This window comes from Scylla paramamosain, chromosome 27 (genome assembly GCF_035594125.1).
Source record: "Scylla paramamosain isolate STU-SP2022 chromosome 27, ASM3559412v1, whole genome shotgun sequence".
In the NCBI taxonomy this organism is placed as follows: Eukaryota; Metazoa; Arthropoda; class Malacostraca; order Decapoda; family Portunidae; genus Scylla; species Scylla paramamosain.
Genome location: NC_087177.1, coordinates 12,343,279 through 12,366,808, shown reverse-complemented (window position 1 = coordinate 12,366,808; position 23,530 = coordinate 12,343,279). Strand labels below are relative to the sequence as shown.

The 23,530-nt window shown below is 39.9% G+C and overlaps 1 long non-coding RNA gene across 12 annotated transcripts in view; it reads right to left on the bottom strand.

Annotated features, from left to right (window-relative positions):
* Positions 1-23,530, bottom strand: part of LOC135114229 (uncharacterized) — a 238,827-nt gene that overhangs the window by 155,105 nt on the left and 60,192 nt on the right. For 5 of the 12 annotated variants that reach the window (XR_010275458.1, XR_010275450.1, XR_010275455.1 and 2 more), the window contains exons 3-4: positions 12,484-12,589; positions 1-59 (exon numbers count right to left, since the gene is read on the bottom strand). The exon at positions 1-59 is cut by the window's left edge and continues 101 nt beyond it. The exons of 3 other annotated variants lie outside the window; for them this stretch is intronic. This is a non-coding gene — a long non-coding RNA (uncharacterized LOC135114229). Of the gene's footprint in view, positions 71-12,483; positions 12,590-23,530 lie in introns of all 12 variants that reach the window. 4 more of the 12 variants (XR_010275459.1, XR_010275454.1, XR_010275457.1 and 1 more) reach the window with 2 other exon arrangements.

The window sequence follows — 23,530 nt, the reverse complement described above, 5'->3', positions numbered from 1 at the left end:
AGCGGGTTTTTCACATAGGTCAGGCGGGATCGCGTCCTATGATACGTCACACTGGGACACTGAAATATTCCTACAGGCTCTTATTACCTCCTATTGATGAGAGAGAGAGAGAGAGAGAGAGAGAGAGAGAGAGAGAGAGAGAGAGAGAGAGAGAGAGAGAGAGAGAGAGAGAGAGAGAGAGTTCCTTATCTCATTAAGAGGTAAACATTCAGTAATTAAGTTCGTGAACCTTTTTTTTTTTCGATCACTTTTTTGGAAACTCCTTATTTTTCTATCCGTCATCCTTCAGTGTTCATCGGGTCGGCTGCGCGTGACAAGGAAGAGCAAACGAACCTCCTGAGGCTGGAAAATTCGCTTCTTTAAAATTTGGCAACACGGGAGAAAGTGAAGAGGAAGCATTATAAATTATCACTCCTATGCTTCTATACAAACTCCTGCTATATCAAGTTCACTAAAGATGATTGGAAAAATGCGTTTATTTAAAATGTAGGTATGACATAAAGAGCACAACAGGATAAAGTGAATTGGGAAGCATTAGTTTATTACTTCAATGACTTTATATAACCTCTAGACACGCAAAGTTGCTCTGGCTGAAACGCAGCTCCGCGCAGTGTTCCATTCCCCACGCGGCGTGGCCTGACGCCTTGACCTGAGTCACCTGATCTGGTCACGCGGGCAGTGAGGTCAATCTGAGCCTTGCCTATGTCCTCGACAGATGTGTGGCGTGGCGACTGTAGGTAGTTTTATTTAATAAACTCAGTATTCTATATCGTGTTTTCCTTTACTCCCGGGAGCACTTGGACAACCAATACAAAGTTTACTAAAGAAAACTCTTACATGAAAGTTTCAGGCCACCTCAAAAACAGCAAAACCTAACCGAATCTAACATATGGTATGGACAGAATGATAACTTTTGTAGGGAGCTGGAAGAGAATACTTACTTCTGTATAGGGCTAGGAGAGAAAGAATTCTTGAGATGAATATTGATCTATGGAAACTTAGTAAACGTCCCATCACTGCTAAGATCATTACAGTATCTCAAATTTTGACTTCGTATGTGCACTCACATGCTCTGTCCAGCATAAGCCTAATGACAATTTTTTTTCTTAATTATTTTATTTCGGTGCTACTTTGGTATGCGATCTACACTTTTATATCATGATCTACAACAAGAAAAGTTGCACTTTTCCTTTTATTATCAAGAGACAAGGAAAGCACTTGTCTTTGTTTCGAGAGAATGCCTGGTTAGAGAGTCTGAAGCATGAGTGGAATGTCTGTTCGAGTGTCGAGGCTCCTGTCGCGACTCAACAAGGTACTTCTTGTGGCAACAGCACACTTTATTCCGGCATAGACAGAGACATCAGTCTCGACAGGCGACCTGCGCTCCCTTCCGTGATTTTACCTGCTTAATGACATCTGAATATCTAAAGAACCCTTCAGATGTTAACTAAAGTGTTTTACATTGAGATCAAAGAGAAGACGAAGGCAGTTGCATTGAACAGTAGTTTGCAAGCTTTCTCCATGCCAATTTTTAGAATTATTTTATTTTTGAAAATTCAAGATACCTTCTATGATTCGGTGCATGAATCGACAGGTAGAGGTGCCGAAGCAATCTGTGATTGGTTTAATGTGTGTCGTGAGGTTTGCTCATATATTGTTTCTGTTAACAATCGTGGAAAAATGGTAAGCACTAAATAAAAGCCAGTGCAAATTGACGGTTAGCAGGATGTCGAAAATACAACAGAGGTAGAACACTGCACGGAGATCAAGTTCTAGAATCAAATGACAGCAAGGCTGAGGTGGAAAACAACCGAAACCACGGAAGACGAATTGATGGTCCCACGGTGTTCGGATTGAAGAAAGGTGAAAATTGCTATTAGTTTTACGTACAAAAAATAAATAATGAAATACTGGAACCCATAATTCAAAAGAGAAGTTGCGGAAAATTCGCTTATGCATTCTGACGGATGGCCAGCATATTCTAATTGAAATAGTTTAAATCACCATCATTTAATAGTCAACCACCAGCGACATTATGTTGATCGAAACACTGCAGCAAACACTCAGGCAATTAAAAGAAGCTGGATAAATTCAAAGGTTTGCATTTCGGAAAGAAAAAAAAAAATGAGAGGAGTAAAAGAAACAATCTTCCAGTCCTACCTTGATTATTTCTGCTGGCGTATGATCAGAAAAAAAACTCTGACGATCTATTACTTGCTTTTTAAAGAGCATAATAGCATCTATCAAAAGAAAAAAAGTAGGTCTGCAGGTGGCAGTTCTTGTATGAGACATGCAGACCTACCTCCACTGATCCTCCCTATCCAGAAATGTATCTAATCTTCTAAAGTTCCCCATTAACTAGGCACTACCATTGGATTACTATTTCTATCTAGTTACACACGAACATGTGCATATTCACGGGCAGAAAACATGCAAGGTACACACTAAATACCCCGGAGGAAAGCAGCCTCACCTTGTTTCATTGATCAGCCGACTCTTGCACACTTTCAAACGAAAGCCATTTTTTACTTACCATCGATGATTTTATATTCGGATCAAAATTTAAATGATGATTGAGAACTTTCGGCCAAAAATTCGTTGAGGGGCGTGATGGCCTTGGGCGCCGCACGGGGGGAGAAGGTGGCTGTCGGGTCCAACCTGGGGCCCAAGGCAGAGAACTGGCAGCAGGTCCTTCTTTTCCTTTGCGGCCTCAAGCTTCAGTAGTAGTCATCCACTTGCAACGCCTAACACTAGGCAAGGAGTCGCCATAAGCAAGAGATCAATGTCTACCATTCACCAGATGTTGCCCGGAGGGGGGAGTCCTTATGGGGAGTAAGGGCTCCTTCTATAGAGTCTGGTGGAGGGTGTGTACGGGTCCTTTGATTATGATGACACCGGGCTGAACAGCTCGCCATGAACGAGGGCACGCTGTGCACCATGCACCAGAAACTGACAGTACGAGGGGTCCTTTAAGGGAGAAAAGGGCTCACTTCATGACAGTGGTTGGGGAGTGGTGTGTGGTGGGTCATTGTTCATGGCGACCCGTGTGAGACGCGGCAAGGCTGCATCGTCACTGCCCTCACACCCCACGGGACTGGGGTGGGCCTTTGGGGAGGAAAGGTTCGTCCTGGTACCTATGTAGGTTGGTAGACTTCAATGTCGTATCGCTATCGCCACGCCAGCCTCGTTATTGTGGAAATTCGCATCATTATCGTGGAAACTCATCGTTATCGTGGAAACTGGCATCGTTATCGTGGAATCACATCGTTATTGTGGAATCGCATCGTTATCGTGGAAACTCGTATCGTTATCGTGGAATCGCATCGTTATCGTGGAAACTCGTATCGTTATCGTGGAATCGCATCGTTATCGTGGAAACTCGTATCGTTATCGTGGAATCTCATCGTTATCGTGGAAACTCGCATCGTTATCGTGGAATCGCATCGTTATCGTGGAAACTCGTATCGTTATCGTGGAATCGCATCGTTATCGTGGAAACTCGTATCGTTATCGTGGAATCTCATCGTTATCGTGGAAACTCGCATCGTTATCGTGGAATCGCATCGTTATCGTGGAAACTCGTATCGTTATCGTGGAATCGCATCGTTATCGTGGAAACTCGTATCGTTATCGTGGAATCGCATCGTTATCGTGGAATCGCATCGTTACCGTGAAAACTCGTATCGTTATCGTGGAATCGCATCGTTATCGTGGAATCACATCGTTATCGTGGAATCGCATCGTTATCGTGGAAACTCGTATCGTTATCGTGGAATCGCATCGTTATCGTGGAAACTCGTACCGTTATCGTGGAATCGTATCGTTATCGTGGAAACTCGTATCATTATCGTGGAAACTCGCATCGTTATCGTGGAAACTCGCATCGTTATCGTGGAATCGTATCGTTATCGTGGAATCGTATCGTTATCGTGGAAACTCGTATCGTTATCGTGGAATCGCATCGTTATCGTGGAAACTCGTATCGTTATCGTGGAATCGCATCGTTATCTTCGGCACGCGCAACGTAATCATCGTTATTTATTTTTATTTATTTATTTATTTATTTATACATCAAATTCATTACCATTATTTCTGCTTACATAGTAAATTATTTCTGCTGGCGTATGATGAGAAAAAACTGACGATCTATTTCTTGCTTTTTCTAGCTGATGTTCGTTAGATTCAACAATAAAAGTTAGTAAACTTGTTTCAAATTTGCTTCATTCGAATTTTTTGAGTATATAAAAAAAATTCAACAATTTTCTAAAATGTGTATGTAATAATGTCAATTATTTCTAAATTTGATAAATTAATAAATTTAATAAACAAATTAAACATGTATATCGCATACCAAAGTAGAATTTGACTCTTGTAGATCACGTTGGCTAAGTAGATCGCATACCAAAGTAGCACCCTTTATTTCTCCTTATTCTTACAACTCTCAGACTAAGATCTCTAAGAAGCTTTCTCGCAAGCGTGTTCTGTCCAATTTCCTAATGCAAGATGTCCTCATTCAAATTCTATAAAAGGGGTCCTAAAACAGAGCCAAGTTAGTTCTTTCCATGTTCTACTGAACTCAGTCTTAAAATTCCACATCCCATAGGAACATTTAGTCCAACTTGGTAATGCAAGACTTAGATCAACACATTCATTAATATTCCTCTAAGAGCAGGGAAGCTTAGGGACAAACCTGAGACTTCACAGTCCTTCCTTTTCCTGCAGCTACAACTGAAGAACTACTGGACAGAGGCGCAGCGGATCAACTATTTTCAACCATCAGGGAATTGCATTATACTTCCCTTGTGGATCAGCCACCAAGTTGTCTTTATTCTCCCTTTTTTTTTTCTCTCACCATGGGTATGGGTCAGAAATATACTGAAGGAGGGCTGGAGGCAGCACCAAGAGACACCAGAAGAGCAAGGCTGATGTGTAAGAGATGGCGCCCCGTCGGTTACTGATGCTGCTAGGCGCGGTTGCCATCTAGTATTATGTGACAATGCAAAATGAATGGGTGCAGCCTTACAATAACATTGAGGATACATGAGTGAGAAATACATAGTACATATGGATACATATATAAAGGTATATTGGCTGTGTTCCACATCACCCTTATGACAACCGGCGTCTGTTAGGATACATTCAAGGGTCAGCACAATAAAATATTCAGCTGGATAGGTCAGCCTTGCCAGACAGCACCGTTGCCCGATGCAGCAGCGCCACCAACCTTCCGCTGGCGTCATAAACAATTGGTGCCATCGTCATTCTGAACAGGCTTGCGCGCTTGACTCCCCTTGACTTATCTGTCTCGTCGTCCCTCTCTTGCGTTGTTTTGCTTCCACTTTCCCCTCTCCTCCCCTTTATTATTCTTTTCACCCTTCATTTTCATTCTCTCTCCTCTTCCTTCCTCTGTGTTTTAGCCTCTTTCCAGTTCTCATTGTTTCTGGTTTTCCTCGTCTTTTTTTTTTTGTCCTTGTAGCACAGTCATTCAATCACTCAGTCAGCCCATCAGTCAGTTTAACCAATCAACCAACCAATTAGTCAATCAATTCACCTATCCTCCCTTAACTGCCACACACAATACAGTTCATATACTTATTAAGCATCACCTAACATTTTTTCCCTCCGTTCCCAATGGATTCTCTTTCCACGTACAGTATTTTCCTCCTCAAAACATGAAAACACAACAAGACCATCACACAATTTAACTTACCCCACTTCCCACGCATCACATTACACTTCTTTCGAGCACACAGTATTCTCTTTACATGTATTTTCTCACTCGCGTAAACACAACACGAGAGATTATTTACTGTAGCTTATCCAGTTACAGTGCATCATTCTACACGTTCCATTTCGTTCACACTGTGTTCTCTTTACAGGTACTTTTGCTCCTTCAAAATTAAGCAAACGCAAAACTGGCCTCGCGAATGAGTAGGGAGTGAAAAGTTTGCTCGTGTGTCTTCTTTCAGCTGCCGCAGTGTGTCATGTCATCACAGGGTTTTTTATGAGTAGGTGATGTGGCCTGCAATGGTGGAGCGGGAGGTGGAGAGAGAATGGAAGGGATTACCTACCTAACATGTAATTTCTTATTATTTTATTCGCGAAGATTGACGCAAGGACAAATAAGTAGGAAAAAGATCCGCTCATTTGTCTCTCCATAAGAAAAGTTAAGTATCGAAAGGTTTCAAAGTATTAGTTAAATTAAATGCCTTTATGTTCATATTCATAAATAGTTCAAGTTGTAGCAAGGGGAGTCACCAGCAGGCAGTGTCAGAGTTTGGAAGTGAAGCGATGGAAAAGTAAAGATGTATTTTCTTACCACACGAATTACTTTCTTCACTAATTATCAAGGTATCTACTTAAAACTGGATTTTCGCACGTATTTTTCTAATTATACAATGGCAACTTTCTTCAACTAGGTCATGTTACCTACAAAAACACGGGGTTTCTCTGGCTAGTTCATTAACATGCCTTCATTGATGCGTCTCTAAACACTTGTTAGCTGATCGCAATTTTTTCATTTTCTTTTAAAGCAGGTGAAAGCCAATGGCGGAGTTATCGAGCATCGTGCAGCACGCTGAGCTGAGGCGTCTTGCTCAGTGTTTTTGTGTCCGGTTATTATTCACATAACCTGTTCCCGGAAGTGAGTGTACAGAGAGATTGACGTATTGTAAGAAAATAAACAATTTTCTCACTGTGTGAAGTTCTTCCTCTCTCTCTCTCTCTCTCTCTCTCTCGTCTCTCTCTCTCTCCTCTCTCTCTCTCTCTCTCTCTCTTCTCTCCTCTCTCTCTCTCTCTCTCTCTCTCTCTCTCTCTCTCTCTCTCTCTCTCTCTCTCTCTCTCTCTCTCTCTCTCTCTCTGTGTGTGTGTGTGTGTGTGTGTGTGTGTGTGTGTGTGTGTGTGTGTGTGTGTGTGTGTGTGTGTGTGTGTGTGTGTGTGTGTGTGTGTGTGTGTGTGTGTGTGTGTGTGTGTGTGTGTGTGTGCGCGCGCGCGCGCCGGATTTCCATGAAAAATATGAATTTTTAAGGCATAATATAATAAATAACATCATTGCGCACCATTTTGTGTGCACGTGAAGCTATTGCTTGACAAGGCATGAGCTTCTGGTTTGGGATTATAACTGATATAAAACCCAACAGCAGCAACAACATTCTTCAATTATTTTTTTTTTAAATTTCCACTGTACAGTTTTTTTGGGAGATCTTGTCATGTGCTGTCAGCGTGACGGCAATCTGACAACCAGGCCACGTGTCCCACATTATGATCAGATGAGAAGAATTAAATATTAGAGAAGAATAAATATTACCTACCACTAACCATCGCGTTTGTCCAACATCGTAACTCACACCACCAGCTTAAAAACTCTACTTAGTTTCGCGCTTCTGCACCAGATTAAACAGGATCCGTTACCTTTTATTTAGGGCTCCAATTCCCAACCCAAACCTATTTGATGCCACTTTGAGGATGCTTAGTTCTGTCCCTGCTCTTCTCTGGCAGTTAATTAACTGGTGTCTCAATTACTGGTGGTTGTGTGGTGCGGAAACGCTAGCTACTTCTTACATTACGTCCTGGCTGGTAATGGTAATGGTGACCACTGCGCCACGATGATATACAACTAAAAAATACATGAAGATTAGGAATTATTTGTTGGGAAAACTATACATAGTCTGTTCATGTTTCCTTTATTCAGTAAAATCAATTATTACAGTGACAATTATTCAAGTTATTAAAATTGTTATTTATGAAAAAAACTCAATTACTAATTACAAAATCAGTTCGGAAAAAGCTTCTTCAGCAAGCCGTGTGGGAGGCGGAGGACCGCGCACTGCGACACCCGGAGGGGGAGAGAGTTACTGTTTCTTGATTTTGTGTCTGTAAATGTCACTGTCAGCTGAAGTGTCATTGGCAGAGTCTGTATTTTCTCTGAGTCTTGTGCCTGTAGTGCTGTTGTCCATTTGGTCTGTTGATGGCGAGTTAATACTAAGGGCTGTGTCTTCTTGGTTTTGTGCATCTCAACAATTAGTGTTAACAATTTGCTCTACTGCCAGTGCATTGTTAGCGGTGCTGTTCAAGTCTGGACCGCCATTTATCTCTGAAGAGCTTAAGAGCTTTTTTAATCCTGGGCAGAAATGGAAGCAACCCGTGGTGGTAATAAAAAAATATACTAAATAAATAAAAAAATAAATAACAATAATAACAATGCACTCGACCTTTACACCAGCAGCATGCACGACCACCACCACCGCCTCCACCACCACCTTCACCGCCACCACCACCAGCAGCCCGCCGTGCCTAAGCCGCCCAGACCAACCAGGCGAAGAATGTCCCACGAATATTTACGCATTTTCAGGCATCGGTGTCTCTCCTGAAACTCTGTGGATTCTGGAGGACGTGTAACTTTTCCCTGACATTTCCTGATCCCTCGCCCTCCTGGAGACTTCCTCGCGCCCCATCCACGCCGAAATTTGCCTGCGATTGTGCGGTTGCTGTGTTTTTTTTTTCTGGCTAGTGTCTTTATATTTGTCTGTCGGTCTGTGTGTGTGTGTGTGTGTGTGTGTGTGTGTGTGTGTGTGTGTGTGTGTGTGTGTGTGTGTGTGTGTGTGTGTGTGTGTGTGTGTCCGTCTGTTTCTGTGTGTGTTTACTTATCTGTCTGTCTCCTGTCTTTTTCAGTCTCTTTCTCTTTCTGTGTGTGTTTGTTTTTCTGTTTGTGAATGAACTACTGGTATGTATGTTTCTTAATGGCCAATAGATTAATATCAATATCAGTATTTGACTCTCTCTCTCTCTCTCTCTCTCTCTCTCTCTCTCTCTCTCTCTCTCTCTCTCTCTCTCTCTCTCTCTCTCTCTCTCATGAAAGATGAAGTCGTGGTTGTTACCAGATTCACCTGTCTCGTCACGCCTCACCTGTTAAAGGAGAAAACATGAAAAATTGCACCAGGTTTTGGTCACGAGTTTACAGACGGAGAGGGAGAGTATGAAGGCTGAAAGAAAACATTACAGAATTTAATATAGTATAAGAAATAACGTTTTAAAAAAAAATGCGAAACAGTCAAGGTATGGAAATTGATAATTCGACATGCAGGTGTAAAAAAAGATAAATTGACGGAGACATAGATAGATAGACAGATAAAGACAGATGAGTAAATATATAAATAGATAAACTAATAAATAAAATATAGAAAAAAATAAAATGACTGCTTTCCAAATGATATGACGAAAATACCAACCAAACATAATGAAGAAAACATCTGACGGAAAACCATTGCGCAGTGTAGGTCAGGGAAGCCATTCAGAACGCACACCGACAGCTTCCCTTCAGCGGCAGACATTGTGTGTGTGTATGTATGTATGTATGTGTGTGTGTGTGTGTGTGTGTGTGTGTGTGTGTGTGTGTGTGTGTGTGTGTGTGTGTGTGTGTGTGTGTGTGTGTGTATTCCAGCTGACAATCATGAGTTCATTGTTGTATTCCTGGAATCATACCAAGGACACACACACACACATACACACACAAGGACAGTCTCTCTCTCTCTCTCTCTCTCTCTCTCTCTCTCTCTCTCTCTCTCTCTCTCTCTCTCTCTCTCTCTCTCTCTCTCTCTCTCTCTGTGTCCTCTTCATATTCATTGTTTATTGGTTTTCTTATCCTCAATCTGTATGTATCTTTCCTTCATCCGTCTCTCTCTCTCTCTCTCTCTCTCTCTCTCTCTCTCTCTCTCTCTCTCTCTCTCTCTCTCTCTCTCTCTCTCTCTCTCTCTCTCTCTCTCACATTTTTCACCTCACCTAAAGATGCCCATCCACTGTCATCTACACCTCCCCCAACGCCACCACCATCACCACTACCAGTCCACCTCCCCTATCACCACCCGCTCAGCTCCCCACCCTCCACCTCCTCACCTCCCTTGCCTCTATCTGGTCGACAGCCTCACCTGCCCACGCACCTACACCCTCAATATCCTCACCTGAAGCGACACACCCCCTCCAGCGCTTCAAACACACTTGCCTCCGCGCCCATCATCTCTTATTCCTCCTTTCCTCTTCAACTCCGTCAGGTTACTTATGCAGGAATTAAGTTTCTTACCCACTCTCTCATCCACTCGTACATGCAACATTGCTGCTTCTTTCATAATAAAGTAGTAGAAGAATGGAATAGACTCGAAAATCTGGTTGTTAGTGTTGAGTTATTAGGGACATTGGACAGATAGACAAATTTATGGATGGAGATGATAGGTGGAAATAGGTGGAAATAAGTAGATATGTTTAATACAGAGACTGCCTCGTGTTGGCCAAATGGCTTTCTGCAGCTTTTATTATTTGATGTTCTTATGATCTTTCTTTCCACACTCCACGATTCTCCTACGCTCTTCTAGTAGTTTGGAGGAGCGATATTAGGTTATCAAGCCTCTCAACGCCATCGAGAGGGGAAAAATCAAGATGAATATTAGTTTTCTGGCACTTTTCATATCGTACTCCTGACGTCACTAATTCAAGACAAGTGACGTCAAGACTTCTCAGGATATGTGGAGGAGGGATGAGAAGCGTTTGTTTTATTAATGTACTTACCTTTTATGAACTTCTATGGTTCTCAAAGAAATGTTAAAAATGGCTTCAGGGGATTGTGTTGGTACTTCAAAGTAGGAAGGGAGGCAACAGTGGTGGACGTGATGGCTGTGGTGGCGGTGGCGATAGAAACGTTTATAATAATGTCGATATGTGATGATAAACGTAATGATGATGATAATAATAATGATGATGATAATAATAATAATAATAATAATAATAATAATAGTAAAAAGAAAAAGAAAAATAGTAATGAGAAAAAGAAGCAGAACAACGATTTTTTGGTAATGCAATGATATCTCATATCAAATAATAATTATATCAATAACAACAACAACAACAACAATAATAATCATACTTATAACAACAACCATAATTGTCATACAGAACTTTTCTTACACACACACACACACACACACACACACACACACACACACACACGCGCGCTTCAATCAAGAGGTCGGGTTTAGGTTAGGGAGGCGAGGCTGATGACGTGTTGCATGACGTCACGAACACGTCACAGACACGTCACTGGCACATCACTGCATTGTGGAGGAGGAGGGGATCAGAGAGAGAGAGAGAGAGAGAGAGAGAGAGAGAGAGAGAGAGAGAGAGAGAGAGAGAGAGAGAGAGAGAGAGAGAGAGAGAGAGAGAGAGAGAGAGAGAGAGAGAGAGAGAGAGAGAGAGAGAGAGAGAGAGAGAGAGAGAGAGAGAGAGAGAGAGAGAGAGAGAGAAAAGTTTAAAAGAAAATATGTACACTGAAATAAATCAAAATTAGATATATTAAGAAAAAAAAACAAGTAAATAAATAAATTAATCAATAAACCAGAAAAAAATAAAAAACAAACAAATTAGCTAACATCATACTTTATATTCTACGTCCCACACACACACACACACACACACACACACACACACACAATCAACACCACCAGCATCAAAACACACCAGATTAGCGAGCCTTTCCATCCACTTACCCATCCACTCATCCTATCCACTTTCACTTACCCCTCACTGTCCCTCTCTACTTCCTTTCCTATCCATCAATCCACCTATCAACTTTTCATCACCTTTATTCATCAGCCTTATCCTCTTCCTATACACAACAACATCTTCCACTCCTTATTCTGTCCACCTTCAACTCTGCGCCATAACATCAATCACTCACTCACTCAATCCACCTTCACATTCCTCCACCTTGTATCTCTCAGTAGTAGTTCCCTTTAGGTTTCCCACTTTCTTCCACTCTTTCTCTCTTTATCTAACACCCCACCCTCCTTCTCTCCACCTCACCTTCTGTTTCCCCTCCGTTCCTCCTCCACCTTTACCAATCAGCATGTCCCCGTCATGTCTCTCTCTCTCTCTCTCTCTCTCTCTCTCTCTCTCTCTCTCTCTCTCTCTCTCTCTCTCTGACACCCACGCTCCATTCCAGGCTGACTGACGCAGTGCCGGGAAGGAAAGCCTACAACTTCCTAGATGTTTTATGAGAGAGAGAGAGAGAGAGAGAGAGAGAGAGAGAGAGAGAGAGAGAGAGAGAGAGAGAGAGAGAGAGAGAGAGAGAGAGAGAGAGAGAGAGAGAGAGAGAGAGAGCGTAAACATTATTAGCATATTTACCAATAACAATAGTGTTGGTGGTATTATAACTGTATATATTATTATTATCATTATTATTATTATTATTATTATTATTATTATATTATTATTATTATTATCATCATCATCATCATTATACTACAGCATTTAAAAGTGTATGAAGACAAATAACGCTATAACGAGAAATTACGAACAAAATCAAGGAATGGAAATTTAAAAGTTCACGTACAAGTGTAACGAATAGAAAGGTGGATAGATAAATAGATAAATAAAAGGATAAGTAGATGAACAGATAAATAGATAGATAGCTACACATTTTGATTAAGTCCTCTATACCTCATTTGTTGTTGTTGTTGTTGTTGTTGTTGTTCCTCCTCCTTCTCCTCCTCCTCCTCCTCCTGTTCCTGTTCCTTGTGGTGACCAGAGGTCCCAGAGGGCGTCCCTAAAGGGAAAGTACACAGATTCAACGGAGTGACCGGAACTGGGGCCTGATTGACATTTCCTTTTTCCTGGCCACCTACGACTGGAGGGGTGGGTGGATGTGAAGGAGCCTTCTTCTGTGCTATTCTGTCTCGCTCACTAATAGTTAAGAATAATTTTCCTTTTCCTCCTTCTGGAGATGTGAATAAGTAAAAGTGAGAGAGGAGTGGGTAGGTGACAGACTTGGAAAAAAGAAATCTGGAGAGAGAGAGAGAGAGAGAGAGAGAGAGAGAGAGAGAGAGAGAGAGAGAGAGAGAGAGAGAGAGAGAGAGAGAGAGAGAGAGAGAGAGAGAGAGAGAGAGAGAGGTGGGTAGGTGAAGGATTTGGATAAAAAAAAAAAGTGAGACAAGGGGAGAAGTGAGAGGTGTGAGAGAGGGAGAGAGGTGGAAATGTGACAGTGAAAGTGAGAGGGGAGTGGGTAGGTGATGGATTTGGATGGGTAAAAAGATCGAGAGAGAGAGAGAGAGAGAGAGAGAGAGAGAGAGAGAGAGAGAGAGAGAGAGAGAGAGAGAGAGAGTGGGGGAGTGGGTCCTCTACACTACCTCCCTCTTCCCTTCTCCTGTAACATTTCCCACTTTTCCTCCTCCTCCTCTCTCTCTCTCTCTCTCTCTCTCTCTCTCTCTCTCTCTCTCTCTCTCTCTCTCTCTATATATATATATATATATATATATATATATATATATATATATATATATATATATATATATATATATATATATATATATATATATATATATATATATATATATATATATATATATATATATATATATATATATATATATATATATATATATATATATATATATATATATATATATATATATATATATATATATATATATATATCCGATGTTGTAGTAGTTATATTATCGTACCGTAGTATATTTACGGATTCCGCTAGTTTATTATTATTACTGTTATTATTAGTTATTATTATTATTATTATTATTATATAATAATATTATTATTATTATTTCCCGAGCGGGGTTTATAATTTTGTTACCGCACATCTCTATAACCCACCGCTCCGCCTGGCCCGTGGAGGGTACAACGATGATTTGGCCAGGAACACCTTTTGGTGTCCATTGCATATGAAAATTGCGATTGTCTCAGAAACACCTATAAGTCTGTTCACTTAAGCTAGATTCCTGACGCCTAGGCGGGCTTGTAAGCTGGGAGCTGATAGGTTGTACCGCTCTCTCACTAGCTCTCATGTTAGGCCAAATTTTGCATGCTCGAATGAGAAATGTTTCTATATTATATCGCATAACTCACTTCATATACGGGATACCCAATATTAATTGACATCATCAGATTCAGCAGTGACTATAAAATCAAATAAAAAATCAAATAAAAAAAAAAAAGGTATTACGAGTTGAATTGTGAAGATGTTAAAAAAAATGTTTATAACATGTTTTACCTATGGTCGATATTTTTCAACAGTGAATCACTGAATGCTGAAATATGTCATTACATAAGGAAAACGCTTGAACACGATAGTGTGATCAGAATGCAGATGAAGCTCCACATACTGAAAAAACAGCGTCATTTATAGCAACATGTCACTCGCTGCAAGCATCACGGCGGCGCAACACCTGGCGTGGCGTGTGCAGGCGGGCTCCGTATGAGCAGGTCTGCGACGTGTCTAAAAATTAGAACTCCCCAGCGGCTGGAGGAAGGTGCTGTAAGTTGCTCCGCAGCTTAAAGCACCTATTACCGGGTTATCATCATCATTACACTATTATCATCAGTGTTACTACTACTACTACTACTACTATTAATACTAATACCACCGACACCGATACTACTAACATTATCACTTCTACTACCATAACCACCACTACTACTACTACTACTACCATCACCACTCCTACATCACCACTCTTACTATTTCTAGCTAAAAATTAATAATAAATAAATAAATTGATTAATTAATTAATTAAAACTTCATTGAAAAATAGGTAAAAAAAGTAAAATGAGAGAAAGAGGAGGAACAGAGAGGCTCAAAGAGGAGCTAAATATATCGCAGCATCAAGGAATACAACTTTCCAGTAGCGGAGATTAAGTGTTGTGCTTCGTTTTCCGGCATTCAGGTAAGTGATGGTGGTGGTGGAGGTTGTGGTGGAGGTTGTGGTGGTGGTCTCTTTCATTCAGTACCAGGAGCTTCTTTACTGTTGTCAGTATTCCACTGATGTTAAAAAATATTATTGCTATTAATATTGTTGTTGCTATTATTGTTGCTATTGCTATCACTACTACTAGTACTAATACTAATACTACTGTTCTTGCTATTACTACGACTACTGTTCTTGCTACTACTACTACCACTACGACTACTGTTCTTGCTACTACTACTACTAAGACTACTGTTCTTGCTACTACTATTACTACGACTACTGTTCTTGCTACTACTACTACTACTGTTCTTGCTACTACTACTACTACTGTTCTTGCTACTACTACTACTACTACTACTGTTCTTGCTACTACTACTACTACTACTACTGTTCTTGCTACTACTACTACTACTACTACTGTTCTTGCTACTACTACTACTACTACTACTACTGTTCTTGCTACTACTACTACTACTACTACTACTACTACTACTACTGTTCTTGCTACTACTACTACTACTACTACTACTACTACTACTACTGTCCTTGCTACTACTACTACTACTACTACTACTACTGTTCTTGCTGCTGCTACTACTACTACTGTTCTTGCTGCTGCTACTACTACTACTACTACTACTACTACTACGATAGCCATAAAATAATAATACCGTAATTACATCTATTTCATTACTTTCACTATCAACACCACAACCATCGCTCTCAACATTGATTAGTCTCTATTACCTTAATCAGTCTCTCTCTCTCTCACTCTCTCTCTGGTAAGTACTCGGCTAAATAATACCTATTAACATTTCATCGGAACAAAGTGCAGACGACGCTCACCACAGCAACCGCCGCCCTTGAGAGCCTTCAAAGAACCACCTCTCCCTCAGGCGCAGGGATTAATGTTCCTCTTTTATCGCCACCTAAGCTGTGTGACACTCAAAGGAAGAGAGACTCTTACGTGTGTGTGTGTGTGTGTGTGTGTGTGTGTGTGTGTGTGTGTGTGTGTGTGTGTGTGTGTGTGTGTGTGTGTGTGTGTGTGTGTGTGTGTGTGTGTAACTCATCCAAGTGTCGACGCCAGAAAAGTCCAGCAGTCATGGTTCATCATTAGCAGAACTGCATTTGTTATAATGAAAATATATAATGTTGGTGATACTATGAGTCACAAAAAATCAGAATGAAGAGCACATACCCTAAAAGGGTACCAAACTTTTCAAATAAATTTTTTTGAATAGAATTAGAGAAACCAATAGAGTACATGGAAAAAAAATTTCATACTCCTAAAAGATACTAAAAAAAAAAAGGAAGACAAATGGAGATACAAAAATGGTACAGTTTATTTATACTATCCTTATGAGAAGGAGCTTAATTTTTCCTTCCCGCTCTATAGAAGATTATACGTGTGATGAGACAACAATATGATGAAAATAGATTAAGAACGAGAGAGAGAGAGAGAGAGAGAGAGAGAGAGAGAGAGAGAGAGAGAGAGAGAGAGAGAGAGAGAGAGAGAGAGAGAGACTATTTGTCTTTCTTTTTCTTTTCGTTTTTACATGTATATTTATATTCCAGTTATCTACATTTATGTTTAGGTTGTCCCAAAACCTTAGTCTTAATGATCGGGAGTTTGTCTACCTATCCATATACTACTAAAATATTTTCCTTGTGATAAACACCAGGCAGTGTTTAAAATGTTTTACTGTGTGAGTCAGCCCTTCACACCACACACCACCACCATAACATCACCACCATCACCACAACCACCCCACAAACACAGAATATATAATGCGAAAACAAGCAACCTGTGTGTGTGTGTGTGTGTGTGTGTGTGTGTGTGTGTGTGTGTGTGTGTGTGTGTGTGTGTGTGTGTGTGTGTGTGTGTGTGTGTGTGTGTGTGCGCGCGCGCGCGCGCGCGCGACAGAAGCCCTCGGAAAAGGACGTTTATTCAATAATATGAAGGAAAATATTGTCACGACTATTTATAGAAAAGTAAGCGACACTGTTATCAAACACCAGGACTTGTTGTTATGGCAATAACAATAACGGTTGTGGTGGTGGTGGTGGTGGTGGCGGCGGCGGAAGCGGCGGCGCTAATAGTTTGAGTAGTACTAGTAATAATAATAATAACAATAATAATATTATTATCATTATTTTTATAATAACAATAATAACAATAATAATAATAATAATAATAATAACAATAATAATTGTAATAATAATAATAATAATAATTGTAATAACAATAATAATAATAATAATTGTAATAACAATAATAATAATAATAATAATATAAAAATCATAATAATAATAATAATAGTAATAACAATAATAGCAGTAACAACAACAACAACAACAACAACAAAAACAACAACAACGGCGACGACAACAACAATAATGAGACGAAGAATATGGAGAACATCATCAACAAAAACAATAATCATAACCAAGAAAACCGTAACAACCAAAGGAATCAACGAAGAAGACGAACCTAAAAAACTTGGATACGAATAAGAAAGTAAGGAGGAGGAGTAAGGAAGGGAAAGGATCGGATGAGACATTGATACGGGGGACGGGAAATATTTGATGAGCTCCTTCAGGCCCCGCCCTTGCCAGCACACCCCAAGAGGCCATCCCCTGCGGCAGGCGTGTCACTCAACCTGCCTAGTGATGCTGCGCCTTCCCGTGGCTGGCGGCGAAGGTAGACAGTGAGGTGGTTACGTCCATTTCTGTCCTTCTGTTCCTGTTTGTGTGTGTCTGTCTTCTTTTGTTATTGTATTGGTTTGCTATTGTTTTTTTATCTTCTTTTCTGTTGTTGTATTTGTCTATCTGCGTGTGTGTCTTCTTTTCCGTCCTTTTTTTCTGTCCGTGTTTTTTACCTTATCCTGTTTCTGTACCTGTCTTTCTGTGTGTGTGTGTGTGTGTGTGTGTGTGTGTGTGTGTGTGTGTGTGTGTGTGTGTGTGTGTGTGTGTGTGTGTGTGTGTGTGTGTGTGTGTGTGTGATTCTTTTTTGTTCCTGTATCTATTTTATGTTTTTGCCTTCTTATTCTATTCTCTCTCTCTCTCTCTCTCTCTCTCTCTCTCTCTCTCTCTCTCTCTCTCTCTCTCTCTCTCTCTCTCTCTCTCTCCAGCTCCCTTCCTCACACGTTCCTTTTTCACTTTCACACAAACCAAATAACCACCACAGTACAAAACAAAGTGAAATTCTACAGCCGATGATTAATTCCTCCCTCCCTCAGATTACGGCAACCAGGCAAAGATCACTAACAAAAGCCTCGCACCAATCCCTTGACGCTGTATAGCATAGGTTACATTAGCTATTCTAACCTCACCGAATTAAAAACCACGAAATATAAACCCTGAATATCTTGGGTACATTTGAAGTAGATTAGCATTTGTGTCTTAAGGTAATGCAGAACTGTTAAAAATGGAGATACTTGCAATAAGTGGTAGTGATTAGTATGGATGGTATTAAGAGTGTTAGTGTGTGTGTGTGTGTGTGTGTGTGTGTGTGTGTGTGTGTGTGTGTGTGTGTGTGTGTGTGTGTGTGTGTGTGTGTGTGTGTGTGTGTGTGTGTCGTATATTTTCCTGAGTCTTAACCTTCCTACTATAATTGCAACATCAATAAATAAACATATAAATGAAGAAATAAAGAAATAAAGATAATAATATAAACGAATAAATAAATTAATAAATAGAGTAAACGAAATAAATAGATTAATTAAGAGAAAACCAGAAATTTCTTAGTTAATGATCCACAATAATACACACTACATCCCTTAAGTCTCAATATATAAAGCATCAAAACATAATTTCCACACAACACCTTGGTCTTCCTGGTGTGACTCTTGCATCTCCAGAGTTTGTTGTCTTTAAATTACAAAAGTCTGGCCACGACAATAGAAAACACATCCAGTCCCCAGCCCCCAAATGGCAAAAGTTTATCTCGTGGAACATTCTATGATTTAATAATAAACAACATGCACTCGTCCTGCTCAGAATAATTCATGAAGTCTTTTTAATATACTTTTTTTTTTCTCTGTTTCGTATAAATTCTAAATCTGATCTCGTTTTTCTGTTTCTCTTTTCCATTCTTTTTCTTTCTTTCAATATTGGTGAACTCCACAAGATACTTTTTTTTTTTTAATTTCACTTTAGTTTTTCTTTTGTTCTTTCCGTCGCGTCTTGCTGTTGCGTCGGTTTTTTTCATGTATTATTGCTTTCTTGTATTCAATTCCCAGCCATTTTATATTTTTTTCTGTCCTGATATTTTGATTTCTAATATTTGGCTCCCAATTTTAATTTTAATATTCACGTAGATAATTCAGTTAGTCATTATTATGATTTGCTTTTTCATTCTCGTGAGTAAAATTCTCTCTCTCTCTCTCTCTCTCTCTCTCTCTCTCTCTCTCTCTCTCTCTCTCTCTCTCTCTCTCTCTCTCTCTCTCTCTCTCTCTCTCTCTACCTTAATTTCTACTTAGCGGTCCAGTGCATTCAAGCAGAAATTAACTGAATGACTGACTGATGGACCGACTAAACTAATGAATACAGCGCCTCAACAACACTCACAGAAGGTAAAGAAGTCATGATGGTGGAGTTAGTGAGGATTGCATGGAAAGTGCTGTGTGCAAGGTCTTAAGGGGAATGCAGTAAAAAAAAAAAAAAAGGCAGAAGAGGGTAGGAAGAAAGAAGTACAAGAAGGGAAGAGGAAAGGGGAGGAGAGGATTACCCAATGTTTACTTCCTTCATGTTCCTTCGATTTCTTGAAGGGATGAAGAGGATGGAAGGAGTGAATAGAGTAACAGAGAAGAGTGAGTTTTGCGTTATCTTCTGTAAGTGTTTGTATTAGTATTCAGTAAGGTAGATGATGATTGAGTGATTAACTGACTGAATGAAGGAAAGAAATGTGTATAGTAACAGAGGAGAGTGTTGGTGTTACCTTTAGTAAATGTATGTGTATCAGTACTCAGTAAAGTAGACATTGACTATGACTGATTGACAGAGTGACTGAATGAAGAAAGGAACGATTGCATATATTACAAGAATTTAGTGTTATTGTAATGTAAATGTGTTCGTATTAGTGTTAAGTAAGGAAGAAATTGAGTGAATAACTATGATTGACTGCCTGACTGACTGACAGAGTACAAGAGGAGAGAGACTTTCGTGTTACCTTTTATACACGTCTTCAGTGTCTGTCCCCAAGAAGAGTCAAGCTTGAAAAAATTAGGTTCAAGAAAGAGATAGGAAGGAATTGGTTCTCGAATGGAGTGGTAGATTAATGGAATGGACTCAGTAATCAGGCTGTTAGTGCTGAGTTATTATGGAGCTTTAAAAACAAGAATAGACAAATTTATGGATGAGGATGATAGGCGGAGGTAGGTAGGTATGCTTAGTACAGGGACTGCAACGTCTGGCTTCATGCACCTTCCTTTATTTTCTAAGTTCTTATGTAAGAGTCACAAAGGAGTATTAGTTAAGAAAAAAATAGGAAAAAGAAGAAACTATACAGGGCAAAATACAAAAATGTTAACAGAATACAATCTAAATAGTAACAATACAATATAACGACAGGTAAAAAAAAATATTAGAATACTGTTTATAAAAAAAATCTGCATTAGTATGATTAACATAATAAGTAAAAAAAAAATGTCCCTTACATGTAAATGATGTATGATGGAAATTGAGTTAAGAAATGTTTGAAAAATGCTTGAAAAATGTATGATATAAAATGTGTGTTAAAGAATGTATAAAGATGTAATAAAATATGTATGATAAATGTATGCTAAAAATGTACAAAAAGTATAACAAGATGCAAGATAGTAAGTGCATAAGCAAAATACAATAATAAGATGTAGAGAAAAACTACGATAAAATAAATGATAAATGGATGACAAAAGTGTGAGAGATAAATGTATAATGAGAGTGCATGATAAAGAAGATGGATTTTTTTTATCTCTGGTGTGTGTGTGTGTGTGTGTGTGTGTGTGTGTGTGAGAGAGAGAGAGAGAGAGAGAGAGAGAGAGAGAGAGAGAGAGAGAGAGAGAGAGAGAGAGAGAGAGAGAGAGAGAGAGAGAGAGAGAGAGAGAGAGAGAGCGTGCCGGTGAGCAGAAAGACATACTCGTAACTGACACACGAACAAAGTAAACACAAACAAACAGATATAGCTAAAGCAGGAAAAAAAGAAACCTAATATATATTTTCATTTTTTTTTTCAATCAAACCCTCACATATTTATTCTTTAGGCCAAAACATTCCACCAACAATAACAGTAACAAGCGAAAAAAACAACCGTGATCAAACTCGACACGGAAATTTAGCAGAAAATTATACAACAATAAACATGTCAACAAAACAATACAAAAAAAAGTATTAAATAACAAAGCAGAGGATGCAAGATGAAATTAAATGAAAATGATGATGATGATAGAGAGAGAGAGAGAGAGAGAGAGAGAGAGAGAGAGAGAGAGAGAGAGAGAGAGAGAGAGAGAGAGAGAGAGAGAGAGAGAATGGGTTCGGAGTGGGGGTGGGTAAGAAAACAGACAGATACAAACCCACAGGTACTCAGACACACATATACACAGACACACAAACAGACACACACATACACAGACACACACAGACACACATACAAAGAAACAATGAAACATGGACAAACACAGACAAAGACAAAGAATGGACCACATTTTTCTTTACAGCGTGTAGTGTGGAATAATGTGTGTGTGTGTGTGTGTGTGTGTGTGTGTGTGTGTTAGCGCGGCAGGTCAGCCCGTGTGGATGTGCCGGATGTTGCAAGATTTAGAGGTTAAAGCTGTCGGGATCAGTGGCGGGGCTTGCTGTTAAAAATACTGAGAGAGAGAGAGAGAGAGAGAGAGAGAGAGAGAGAGAGAGAGAGAGAGAGAGAGAGAGAGAGAGAGAGAGAGAGAAGAGAGAGAGAAATATGTATATTTTAGATCTTTTAAGGTGTACATTTTGTAAGATGCACATATCTTTATTGTTTAATAAGCTAGACTAAGTTCGGATACTTAGTCTTTTAAATATTTGGCACACGGCACTGCATCTTTGGACTCTAGCACTGACTTATGTTTAAATAGAGAGAGAGAGAGAGAGAGAGAGAGAGAGAGAGAGAGAGAGAGAGAGAGAGAGAGAGAGAGAGAGAATTGTACATGTTCATAGCATATACAGATACATGAGAAAAGAACATCAGTCCCCCTCACCCTCTCTCTCTCTCTCTCTCTCTCTCTCTCTCTCTCTCTCTCTCTCTCTCTCTCTCTCTCTCTCTCTCTCTTGCTTATTTGCTATAGCTAGTCACTCTTCTGCATCCAGGGCATCATTTTTACCTTTTCCTGACACAAACAGACAGACAGACAGACAGGCGGACAGGAAGGTGGAAGGATATGACTGACAGACGGGCAAAGAGAGAGAGAGAGAGAGAGAGAGAGAGAGAGAGAGAGAGAGAGAGAGAGAGAGAGAGAGAGAGAGAGAGAGAGAGAGAGAGAGAGAGAGAGAGAGAGAGAGAGAGAGAGATTTTCCTTTAATGTTCTTCTCATCTCATTTATTTTTCTTTCTCTTCATTTTTATTCTCCATTGACACGTCTCTCATCCATCTGTTTCCATTCTTCTTCTTCCTCCTCTTCCTTCCCCCTTCATCTTCTTCCCCTTCTTCCTTTCTCTCCGTCATTAATTACCCAACGTTGACTTGTAAATATAAAAACAGGAAGAACGAAGCAGTGAATAAAGGAAAGAAGAGAGGGAAGGCATGAAGGGCTGAAAAAAGAAAGAAAAGGAGACAAATTGAAGGCAAGAAACAGACAATATAACTAAGAAAAACATATGTTGGAGTCAAAAGGATACGTTTCTCTGTTTATTTAGCTGTCTGTCTGTCTGACTGACTGTGCATTTGTGTATTTTCTCTCTCTCTCTCTCTCTCTCTCTCTCTCTCTCTCTCTCTCTCTCTCTCTCTCTCTCTCTCTCTCTCTCTCTCTCTCTCTCTCTCTCTCTCGAAGCAATACCAACACCATCAGCTCCTCCTCCTCCTCCTCCTCCTCCTCCTCCTTCTCCACATGCGAACCCAAGTCACCCTTTTACGGCCCAGCAGAGACGTGTTTCAAATACCCCAAACCCGCCCCGAAGGATCTCTCTCTCTCTCTCTCTCTCTCTCTCTCTCTCTCTCTCTCTCTCTCTCTCTCTCTCTGGTGCACTATTTTTCCTCTTCCACCCTCTCGTCCTCCCTTCTCTTTTTTTTTCTTTCTTTTTTCTTATCTTCCTTCATCCTTTCAACGTCCTCCACTTTGCTTTCTTCTTCGTTAGTGTTGTTGTTTTCATCCTTGTCCTCTTCCTCGTTCTCTTTGTCATCCTCTTTCTTGTTCTCCTCCTTTCTTCAACAGATTATTATTACTAACCTTATTAACCTTTCTTCAACAGATTATATTATTGACCTTAGCTTTTTTTTTTTTTCTGGTATCTGTTCTTCCTATGTTATCGTACATGATAGACTTTCTTTTCCTTTTCCACTTCTTTTCGTCTTATTTCTCCTATTTCTATTTCTTTTTTTGTTCTTGTTTATTTTTACTTCACCTCTTTTTTGTTCTCTTCTTTCTTCTTCTTTCTCTTCGTCCTTCATCTCCTCTTCTTCGTGTCTTTATTCTTACTTTTATTCCTCCTCTTTTCGCTTATTTTCTTTTCCTCTTCCTCCTCCTCCTCCTCCTCCTCCTCCTCCTTTTTTGTTCTCTTCTTGGTCATGATAGTGTTGATTCATCATCTTATTTCACATCGTTTTTTTTTTT